The following is a 12,626-nucleotide window of genomic DNA, read 5'->3' as shown; positions in this document are numbered from 1 at the left end:
TCTATTCGCGTTTGGTTTTATATTTTGTGAGCATTTTAGTTAGATATGTCATCTTTCGAAAAGCAATAATAGCGGTAGATGTCAATGTTTTTGCCTGAAAGAAAATAACATATTATTACATATAAAAATTACATAGCAGATTCAGGAATCTGTTCAGATATGGCATACATAAACAACATATTGATTTGGTACAATGAATGTTTGTTTCCTTAAGCACAATCAATGCGACCTCCACAATCATTCGGAAAGTGGTCGTTAAAAAGTTGAATTTACTGCATTGTTTTGAGTTTTGTTGTGTTATATAATATCTTCAGTGCTCTAAAACAATAATTTTAAAATACATCTCTCATACTAAAAAATATTCAATCCTTTTAAACCAGATTGGCATCACTGCCAAAAGCTTATAAAACAAGCTTTTCATACAAACGAAACCGTGACAGAGCTTTCGGTAGCAGTGAGTTGAGAAGCTTTTGTGAGAAGATAAAAGTGAGCTGTGAGCTATGTTTCTCATCATACAACACTAAAGTGATTTAAATGATACGATAGACAGCAACCTGTTAATTTAAAAATTACCTGTTTCTTTTGTTACAAATTTAATCAAATTATATTAAGGCCAATTTGATGTTATCGTCTAATAAGTCAAGTTAAACCTTTACCCTTTTCCAATGTCATCTGACATTTACAGCGAAATCTTTTTTCTTAGCTCTGCACACAGAAGTTAAAGCACAGTATTGCACTATGCCCTATGCCCGATGATGCAACATAATTACATCGCGATGAAGAAACCAACCATCAAAACCAAGCACTAAGTAAATCACTGTGCCCTTAGGCCAAGGAATTTGCTTCACTACTAACTAGGCAAAAGGGAGAAACAAGTGTTCGTACTCATCGCAAGCAGGCACGCAGAGAGCTTGAACCGCATGAAACCCTATTTTCTACTCGGCCAATCCGATGCTGGTGCTTTATCATAGTCCTATTAGTTGTAGCCATCAGTTCTATTAACGATGGCCCTGGTTGTAGCGTTGTGTCCAAGACATTGCAATCAACAGGACGCAAACCCATCTTGTTGTCCGTCCGTCCAGTTTGACATTTCATTCATGCTGTATTTGTGATGGCATTTACTTCAATGATTATCACTGATGGTTTGTAACTGGAATGCTGATTAAATGCAATACTTCATTCTTATCTAAAGCACAAAACTATCACACCTCTATTTGACTTTTTCTACTTCTATGAGCTATAAAATACGTTAAAAATATTCATCTCAATGCTACGAAATACGGAAGAAATTATTTGCTATGTATTTTGGCTGAACTTTAGAGGCTTTGATTATAAAATTTAAAAAATAGAAAGAATAAATTTCAAACATAAAAGGCATCTTCATCAATCTCTGCTGCTGTTGCCAAATAAAAAGATAAATCTGTATCTATTACCAGTCAAGGCTATTTTTAGATTGCCAAACACCATCAAATACGCCAATTGACAGCTTAATCAAGAAGCATTTTAAAAATAGCCAAAGTATTTATCATTTCAGTACCATCTTCAACTATGTATGATCTACGTGAATCGTGAAATTTGCATGATCGCTGCAAAGCAAAACAAACCCAAGCTGACACTGCAACAAGCCTATAATGAATGTGAATGCTACAAACACAACGACCGTTGGTCGTCGTTGGTGAATACATCTATATTTTGAAAATAAAAAAAATCATCATAAGAACATTGTCTATTTCATTTGACCAAAACCTCCATTATTCATTGTGCATCTTGATTTTAATCTTATTTTTAATTGCTTTAATTCAATGGGGGAACTACAAGCATCATACCGATCATCTAGCTATCTTTAAGAAATTCTGTATTGCATCACACACCTACAGCATATTGAGGACAGCAGTTGAATGGAGCTTTATCACACGCAAGCACGTATGAGGTAGCAGCATCCTCTCCATCGTAAGCGATGCTTGCAAAATAACACCTCTAAAACATTACACCCCGGCAAACATCATCCAGCAGTGCCGTTGCCTTTTAGGTAGAAGAAGATGACCCGTGGATTGCCGTTGCTAACGGACATCTTGAAGTAAATAAATGTAATTAATATTTGATACTGAGGCTTCCTCCAATCCTTCCAACCCCTCCATTCGAGTGTACTCTGCTGCAGTTAGAGTGAAGACACCAATAGACGGCCCAATGTAAGCATGTCTGCCCGTAGGCAGAGGATCCACATGTCAACTGACTTCATTACCATTAAGCTTCGCAATATCAACCTGGGCACGTTTCATAGCAGCCCTGACCCCTCGTCTATCCGACGCGACACTTACAGTTGTACCACCTTATGATGAGCATCTATCTGTGGCTACTTGACCCCTCGAGATTAGCACCAAAACTAGAGTCGTTTAGAACCAGCTGCTGTCCAGATGCGTTAGCAAGTGTGCAAATATCATTCGACGAAACCGGTTTGACGTTGCTTTGATTTGTCACATTGAGGATGTTTATTGTGATTTTTTGAAGCATATTAGCGTTTGATGATTCTCTGTCAGGATATGAGCAAATATCTGTCGAAACTGTTTATCTATAAATAAATTATAAATTTTGATTTTGTTTACGTGGATACGCTAATATGGATTGTCCTAGAACAGACATTTTACTGACATTTACTGACATTTTACAATCATGCAATTATTATTCAAATAATGTTTCTTTTTTTGACATATCTTTATATTTTTCCATAGTTGGAGTAAAATACATGATTGTCTAAAGAAAATGAAAAAATAAACTTTATGAAATTTGAAAAATCATACTTTTTTATTAAAGCGTAATATGTTACAGTTATCGGCATATACAGGTTCGGACATTTGCCCTGAATTTCTATCCTTTCAAAGTCGAGTGAATTGCAGTAATTTCACTTGAACAAATCGTTACCGTATTTTCCAAGGTGGATTTAAAAATATCAGGTGGTGGACTCTAGTGCATTTTGACAATTCGTCACTTGACGTAAGGTCCACAGGATTCAAACTTTGTTTACATTTATTAAATTTGTTCATATAATTTATCTGCCCCATTTTTTCGATTAAATATTGTTTAAAAATTTATTTTGGACTTCTTCGAGTTCTTATTTAACATTAAAACATGTATTAAAGTGTGTTATTTAGTGTTATTCCGTGAATTTATTCTATAATTCATTGTGTTTTCGACATTTTTGAAGATAAAAACAAAGAAATCATTTTTTTTTTCAATTTTCATATTAATTCCTCATTATCTACGAGTCGCATGGACAATTTACGTGAGATTAGAACTCTTACTCACATGATTTTAAATTTCATGCATAAACAAATCATCAAATCTTTTGTTGATATATCTCATTTTTTTCGACAAAATCAATAGACACACAAAAATGCACATAATAACTAAGAAATCTGTTCTATTTGCTAAGCTTTGTGCGCGGAAACCAATGGTTAACGGTTTTAAAATGACGTAAAGTCCCTCAACTATGGCGACCCTCCAAAGGCCCTAATCCACCACCTGATATTTTTAATCCACCTTGCGTATTTTCATAAGTCTTTTTATTTCACATTTATACAGTTTATATATTTCCTTTGGATAGAGCTTGTGACTATAATCGCATACTGTAGCCTTCAAGATAAAAGTAAAAAACTTTTCTCTATATCCCATTCATCGGATCCCTATTTATACCATGTTATGGTACGACTAAGATGCTATCATCTAACTAAAGTTTAATTAAGTGTCCTTAACTGCCTTACTTACTATTTATCGCCTTATTAGCGTAATATCATACACTCATCATACTTCTACTTAGAAACATACTAACATAAGAATTGTGCGCTGTAGATGTACTTTACGTTAACAACTTGTACAAATTGTTGTTTTCGAATTTAAGGATGAATTGAATGTACAGCAAAAAAAGTACTGAATGCTTCATTTTTAATAATTTATTTCGATGCAAAAATAAAACAACCTTTCAAACAAAAACCCACTCCAAACACATTCCATATACAAATGACACAAATCCTCGATTGCCCATGGACGACTTAATGCACTAACGAACTTCATGAGATTGACAGATACCTAGACATTAGGACACCCGTGCGCTGCCTCTCGGGAATCAATCCGATACATCCAAAGGAACCTTAAGACGTCTGCAACAGGTGCTGCTTGCAGACGTGGTACGGCCGTAACCGTTTGGTTAAATGGTTCCATCGCTTATTGCGCAAGCGAACTCATCCCATAAGCGTACCTCGTATTGATCGGTACTGATCATCTCCGTCCCAAGCTCATCAGGCACAGTTGATTTGTACGCCGAGCTACATTTGCTTTCATATACTATGGATGGTTGTAGGCATCCGTCAGCTTATGGCTTTTCAAGAGGTCCGAAATCGAACCGAGCTTACTGTCTGTGAACTGTGGCACAACCGTGGTCCTTTCGATACAATCATTCGCCACGATCGAAAGCACCCGCCTGTTGATGAACCTGAATTGATCGCCACCTCCCATCTTGAGTTGAGGCGTTACGTCTTCGGTTTCATGTTGATTGGAACGACTTCAAGAATCAAGACCTTATTCATCGTTCGGCTCATCCTACGCCCAGCGTACGTGTGTGCCACTCTTGAGGCGGAATCGTTTTAGCGGAGCGAACAGCGTTGCTGTTGAATGGATTGGTTGAGATAAAATTATTTGGCGAGTTCAACGGTCGCACGAAATCCGGTTTGTGTGTTGTGTGAAGGATTTTTTTCCCTAAATTTCATACATGACTTTTAACCGTTTGGGTGGTGGACCTTTGCATAAACCGCCATCCACCATAAATCATTCGAGCACAAAGCACAAAAAGAAATAGATTGTTTTCTCTTCGCGCGATTGCAAGCGACAAGAGTCGATTCTTAGGCTTAGCTGAACCGTTCTGAGTCTGTGGCATTATTGTCCCAAACGGTAACGGTATGCAATAACCTAAGTGTCTACCCAATGACATGTCAGTTGCCCACGCTACACTTCAAATGAACGAATGGAACATGCCATGCTTCCACATTTAATCGCCACCCTCAAGGAAGCCTTTCACTTTGCGGTTTGTGTTTACGTACGTTCTTTACAAAAGGCTTCCTTCGGCAATTCAGTAGAGCGTTTGATTAAATTCTAAAGATCCGGCTGACGGCGTACTGAAGTAGTTCAGCCTAATTTTTTTTACCAGTTTTCGTGGGTGAATGTAGACCAACCCTTCCTAACGTAAGAATCGACCACGATGATAAACCGTGGCACGTCGTCGCTATCCAGGAAATCGCTCGTTTGGTTCAATGCCGGTCAGAATGGAGAACCGACAGCAGTCATGCGAACACGCAGATCCACGTCGGTAGATCGACGCGAAGGAATTTCTTAGGTTCAAGGACAATTTATCCTCCACGCTACCAGTGCGACTGTTGCCCGTTTACCGAGGCGTAATAAATTCAAAGACCATTCGAGAGTATGAATATGCTTCCACCTGTGCGGATAGTAAAGGGACAGAAGGTGAAACAACGTTTTAGTACGAAAGGTTATAATTGCAATGCTTGTTTCAACTCATTATTGCTACGACGTCTTGCTACTTCGGCTTGAAATATTAATACCATAGGGGTGGTGTTTGTGTTTGAGTATCTCACTATATATAAAATCGAAAATCGCCACAATGACGTGAGAGTAAACATTCAGCGAGAGAGAGAAAGCGGTGAGAGCAGAGCTCTCTTAGCAACGCGCGCTGCGAAAGGACTTGCTCCATGCACCACTGCTAGCCCGCAGGTAATGATGGCAATGGTTACTTAGATTTTTTGTTTACACAAACCGATTTGAAAACACATGGTATTGGATATAATTGGATTTTTTTCAATAAATAAAAGATGCAAATTAGCCACCTGATGATAAAGTGTCCCATCTCATACCCCTTCCCATTATAAATCAAGATATTCAAGGCAATATTTAAAAAAAAAAACATGTTTGAAAACTATGCAAAATAGCTTAATTGTGAAATGGTTGATATTCCAATTCATTGAATCATTAATAAAGCCAACCATACTCATTATTGGTGCTTAAGCACCTCGAATACTACATACACCGTCGTCATCGGCAGATAAGTGTGGTACATAAAATCCTATAAAACGAGTTGCTATACCCAGGACGTCGAACATGTACACTCCCTCAAATCTTCTTCTATTTGGCGTAACGTCCTATGCGGACATGCCGGCCTGTATAGGCTTTTGAGACATAATTCATTACCACGTAGACGGATAGTCAATCCTTGCTACGGGGGGACGGTCCATGGGCTTGAACCCATGACGGGCATGTTATTGAGTCGTTCGAGTTGACGACCACGTACGACGGGACCGCCCCAAATCTACTACTCCGCAATATTAGCTGAGTCGGGACAAGGACAACGCATAAGAGGCGGATGTAGCCGAGAGACCCTAAGCGGCCATATGCTAAAAAGCCTTGCTGAAATTTCGAGCGAGAAAGCGGCGGATGTTGATGGCTTGAAATTTAAAACTGAATTTGTAACGATTTGCTCGTGGATGGGAAGAACTACTTATTTCAGGACGTCCTTTCGGAACAAAGCACTAAAGGGAGAGATGGTTCATTGCGCAACATGGCTGCAACATACTGCGCGTTAGGTGAGACAACCGTGCGCACTGCATTTAGCCGGATCAGCATCAACTGCAGAATGATCCACAATGAAACTGTGCTTACTGTAGCGTGCCCAAGAGGGCTGAAAAGATTCTGACTGTATCTATCACGAGTGATGACGATATCTACCATGTGATGCTATCACCGTACTTTGCTGTTGATTAAGAACAACCACGTTATAATTAAGGACACGTCAAATTAGAACCAAATCTGAAAGATGTGGGGCGGCAAGAGTAAATAAAGTAGTTTGCAAGTAAACGTGAATTTAGTTGATTGATCTGGGAAGGCTAAAACAGTGTTGAACCATTCTTTTCTATAACAGTATAGATCGGAATATTAGAACTACACATTTGGAATGGTTATTTGAGGGGATATGTTCACTGTTGAAATTTGATATTTGGCACAACAATAACAATTGTCTCATACACAAAACGTCGTATGAAACATACGTCGAAAAAAGAGTAGAAATGGAATTCGAACCACGTGCGATATCATATTTTTGTAGTTCAATCTTACATTTATGGGCACAAAAAACAGAAGATGGGTTGAAACAGAAGTGAGCATTTCAAAAAAATTATGCTTTTAAGTAAGCAATTGGGATTGGATCTAAACAAGTTGTATATGTATTAGCGGCACCCTAATTTTTTATTCCACGGCACATCAATACGTTATTCAATGAACACGTTGTTAAGGTTGCTACTTAGCTATACTTTCCAAAAAATCATTCCGATAACTAAAAATAATAATCAAAACATTATACATTTGTGTCAACAGAGGCATGGAACGTATCAGTTCGATTGAAAATAAGTAGGAATGCAGCTACTGAACTTTCTGTTTTATCAAAATGGCCACAAAACTCGCCAATCATGATTACCATTGTTATTACTTATAAGTGTAAGTAAATAAGATTCATTGATACTTTACGTGCGTAACAAAGAACTTTATTTTTGAACACCAGTTGAAAAAAATTACAAAATTGCGTGACTTGGTTTTTTATGGTTTTTTAAGATTTAAGATTTTTTTTTACATCAGTATGGCTCAAAAGTAGCCTCATCGTTATTTAACGGTTCTGCAATGTACAGTAAGAACTGTAACAACCAGGAAGTTACAAGGTTAACACAGTTGTAAGAACAAATAAGAACAAATAGGTGTTTGAGTTATGGTTGTTGCCACTGAACGTGTAGAGTTTGAAAATAATTCTAAATTTGAGGACATCCGGTAGATTTTACCGGGCCTTAACTAGTTTTGTTTATAAAAAGCATCCCTTTACTTTGCCAGTTTTTCATAGTCATTAATGCTTATTTTGTATAAATGTTCACAACACAATCTGGACAATAGTTTTAACATTCAAACGAATTCATTGCATAAAAACACGATTAAAGAATGTTACTCACATACATAGAAACTATTTAAATTACCGATTTGCAAAGTATTCTATGCAAAACCATTTAACCTTACGTTTGCTCGATCGTCTTTCAACGTGTAACTCGGTTACCTACGAACGATTCCTATCAGAACGGCAGCATGAGTCATCAGTACTAGAATTGAGAATAACGAACCTTACCTGCCCTTCGAAATGGAACGGAACCTGCGATCGTTTCATGTCTGCCGATAAAATCAAATTCCACCGTGACGGATCATGAAATGGACTTCTGTGTCTGTTCCACTCGTGCAATTGTGATTCACTTCCGTCATTCTAACGGTAACACGTGAGTAGGAAGTGACATTAGCATAAGTGTCAGCTTACAACTATTGAAGCGTAAATAGCTACTGCTTCCAGTATGTCAACTGTTTGCTGGTTAGGTCGTTGTATAATTTTTAAGTCCCATTGAATGTCGTTTGAGACTTATTGAACCTATTATTAAGTAAATAATGCCTAGCAGAGGTTGTGGTATTCTTATTTACGGCACCGTCTGTGGTATACATACAAATAGAAAATGTTTTGGCAGCATGTTCTATGGAATATGCGACCTGGCCAATCTTCCGTTAATAGCAACAATGTTTTCAATTATTTATTTTAGATTCACATTATTACGGCTTCGGCCGTATTTTCATTCACCTAGAAAATAATTACTGATTCAGTATTTATAATCGACTTGCTTGGGCAATAGCAACAGGAGATCCAATTTTTTTAGTATTTCTACTATTAAATTAGTTTATGTAATAGTGTTTTATTGGCATCTTGTATTTCTTTAAATGTATTTTAATTTTTTAATTTATCACAACAATAATTTTAAGAAATATTTATACAATATGTACTATTTCGTACTTATTACCTCTGCCAATCATTTCGTAGGTATTCTAGTTCAGTTGAACATAGTTAATAATAGTTGGCATAGTTATACCTGCAGGAATAAATTTAAAACACAAACCATGTAAGACTTAGATTTGGCTGAATAAACCAATTCCTTCACCACCCATTACATTCAGCCATTACTTTCGGCTCATTTTAAAACACTTAAACTCAAAAGTAATTATTTAATCGCCATGTATAAGACAGTCCCGGTACCATAAAAAAACATGCCATGATTACGCACATGGCGTCGGTCGGCAATGCTGTCTCACGCAGCAGGTGTGTAAATTTCTCCCACAGTAAGTACAATATTGCAGGATTTCATTAAAAAAATTAATTACCGCATGAGCATCATCACGACACGGGTGACAGTGGCGGTCATTTCACCCCATTTGGCTAAGCACCGATGGAGCATGAGGGAGAAGGGAATCTCTCACCATCTTTGTAAACAAAAGTAAACATAACCCGTCCGTAGTGCGAAAATGGTCGCATCGTCCTCCAGTGATGTCTCTACCACATCCATAAAGGGCTCTTCAGCAGGGAGCTACATCCACCGGTTGGTTTCCAGCGCTACAGAGAGCGAGAGAAAGAGGGAGAAAGGGTGAGTGTGAGTTAAAAATGCAGTTTGGAAAAAAATGGAAGAAACCCCCAACCATCCGCGAACAACGCGGCCCAGACGCCAAACAAATTCAACCAGACTGTTGGCTCGAGACGTCACGGCGTGGAGATTTTTATACACGTTTTCTTCGACTTGCGCAATAGATTGTGCGCCGTGCGCCCCAATGCGCTCAAAGAACTGAAGATGAAGAAACGTTCGGCAACGCACCACGGGATCTTTTCACAGCCCGGTTTGACTAGTTTCGGGGCTTGGTGGGTTGCTGCTGCTGCTACCGCCGCTGCTGTTTCCCAGGTCGTCATCGGTTCAGGTTAGGCTGTGCGAGTGTGCTAAATTTGAAGAGTGCGCCATATTTTCGTGCATTTACCCTGCCCAAAGGTACAAGCGCAGTTGCATCAGCGAAATTTACGAGCTTCTTCTTTTCGATGGTGTCATGCGTGTCTTTTTGGAGCGGGGCGGTATATTATGATAACATGATGCCGGCTTCAAGCTGTTATTCAAAAAGACAAAAATCACGACAGTGCTTTGCTAAGATTTACGTTCGATTTTCTTTCCACAATCTACTTTCACTTTGCTTAACAAACAAATATACTCTGTGGGGTCGCACATATCATCGATAGCTGAATTGACGTTGGCAGTGTGGTCGTTTAAATGAAATTACTCCGCGGAAAAGAAACACTATCCTTCGTTCAGTCAGCAATTCTGGACATGACCGTAAACATGTTTCTAAAGCCACCAGTTGAGTGGTGGAGATAGTGCAAAGTGCTAAATATAGCTACAAAGATACTGACGATAGATAAAAATAACCACTGCTGTTGCTCGGGTCACCGCACTACCCGATAGTTTTAAAGTGTATTGCACATATACACCAACGGTGGTTATGTGCTTATTAACTCACTATTCAAACATGTTGCTTTATGCTATTAAAAAGATCTTCAGACTATAAAACAGTAAATGTGACTAGGAAATCTCAAAATAATTTGTTTTTACAACCCTTTCATAAATAAACGATGACATTTTCTCTTTTCCCATTGGTCTATATTTTGCAAAATCATATCCAATTTACTTTTTGTTCCAATTCATAAATATCACCTTCAACGTTTACTAGTCAGAGAGAGAGAGAGAGAGAGAACGATACAAAAAAAAATGCGCAATAGCGCATTCCCATGCCTCAACCAGATCATGTTTGCAGCAATCCCGACAGTTTCTCACGTTGATCTACGGCCATCGGCAACGTGACAAATTTCAGCAACCGAATACGATTAATATTGCGGCGGATCTCACCAGCGAACGGACCACCATTTCGTATTACTTTTAATGAAAACATATTGCTGTATAAGGTTCCATCTAGCATCTACCGGCATCAATATCTCTCATGGAACAACTATAACATCATCTTCATCATCATCAACATCATCGTCACGTTTTTTGTTCGTTTCGAAGCCAGTTTGATTCATGTTCAAGCGCAAAACGCGTTTCTTGTTCTAGAAGTGTTTGTTTTTAAATGGCCATAAAAACATTCACGTTGTTTGTGTCGAAGGGTAACTGTTTGAACAGTGAAAAGTCTTCTTAAAATGAGATGGAAATAACAGCTTTACTCTAAACCTGTTCCAACATTCAACCTTGCAAAGATGCGAACAATGATTGCCGCAATGTTTTAATTACCGGTCAATTGATATGCAGTTGCGATTTCTTACATTTATGCTGTGAAATTGTGATTCTTATTAAACAGTAAAGCTAACATAAAAATTGGAATCTAAATCCATTACCACGCACAGCTGACGGTTAGTAGCAGGTACTCGTTTCCGCTCAGAACAGAACGATTACGGTACAGTGCACCGTAGTGAACCTTTCTCCACACGGTACACATATATCAAGGTTTTGCAATCGAAGTTCAAAGCCGTTCATAAGTGCGTCTGGCCCTAGGCAAGGTTCCAGTGGATCTCCTTGAATTGGAGCACAATCTACAGTTGCTCGCTTAACTCCGCTCGACCAGTTCAAATCAGAAACTGCAACCGTTCGCTACTCGTGATTCGCGATCGACACGAGTTTCCCATTCACTTCACAATCAGCCACGGGCGTCGATCATCTTACACATGCGATCAGTGCATGAACGTGATGATAAAACAACACGTTAATCACGTGCAAAGAGCACTGCTCTTATGAGTAGAACAAAAGACTTCTACGCTGCGCAAGGTGTAAACAGCGACGAACCTCCAGCGTTCATAGCGTCGTGTTCCTACAATGTTATATGAGTTGCATCCCACACTACGTTGTGTGGAGCCGTTGAAGCTTCAATTATTTTAGTCTTAAACGAAATGCTAAATATAGAAGGCAAAAAGAAACAAAATCCGTATTCAGTCTACAATTAAACGTTTAGTTTTTTTTTACCCACCTAACCTTGAACATTCCATTTGATGTTTAGTCTTCATCCTGCATTTTTTGTTTTATCGAGCAATCTGTACACCGTACAACCCAGTTCACACACACACTATGAAAGAGCAGACCATCGACAAGAAATGTGATTTGTGCGTGGTGATCGCGCTCGAGCAAAGTTCCCGATTGGCCATTGTGCCGGGTCATTGCGGTGACCAGTGAAACGTGACGCAGAGTTCAAAAACCAAGTTGAAGGACGCCAGGACTTTATTGGCCCACCGGTACAGTAATGTGATACACCCATTTTGTTTCCTTCTTTCGAAAGTAGAGTATCGCGGAAAACCGGCGACAGATCAACAAGGACAATGTTGAAGGTGTGCACTCCAAATGATATCCTTTAAAGAGTCTTCTTTTGATGAAGGTCAAGTAGATATCACCGTAAATGCGGTAGGAGTGGCAAACAACAACCACCGCTCATATTATGGGAAGTAGTAGTAGTAGTAGTAGTAGTAAAGTTGTCATGAAAATTCAAAGTCAATAACAACCTCAACTTGACTGCCAATGAGTTCAAGCCGATTAAGTACATTACATACATTTTGGGCCGTAAATTGCTTTGTCACGTACGAGTGATCATTAAAATTCAAATTGCTTTAACATTACGTGATAATCAACGCTTGTTTAAGG

This window comes from Anopheles coluzzii, chromosome 3 (genome assembly GCF_943734685.1).
Source record: "Anopheles coluzzii chromosome 3, AcolN3, whole genome shotgun sequence".
NCBI classification, from domain to species: domain Eukaryota; kingdom Metazoa; phylum Arthropoda; class Insecta; order Diptera; family Culicidae; genus Anopheles; species Anopheles coluzzii.
Note: the sequence above shows the minus strand (reverse complement) of the source record.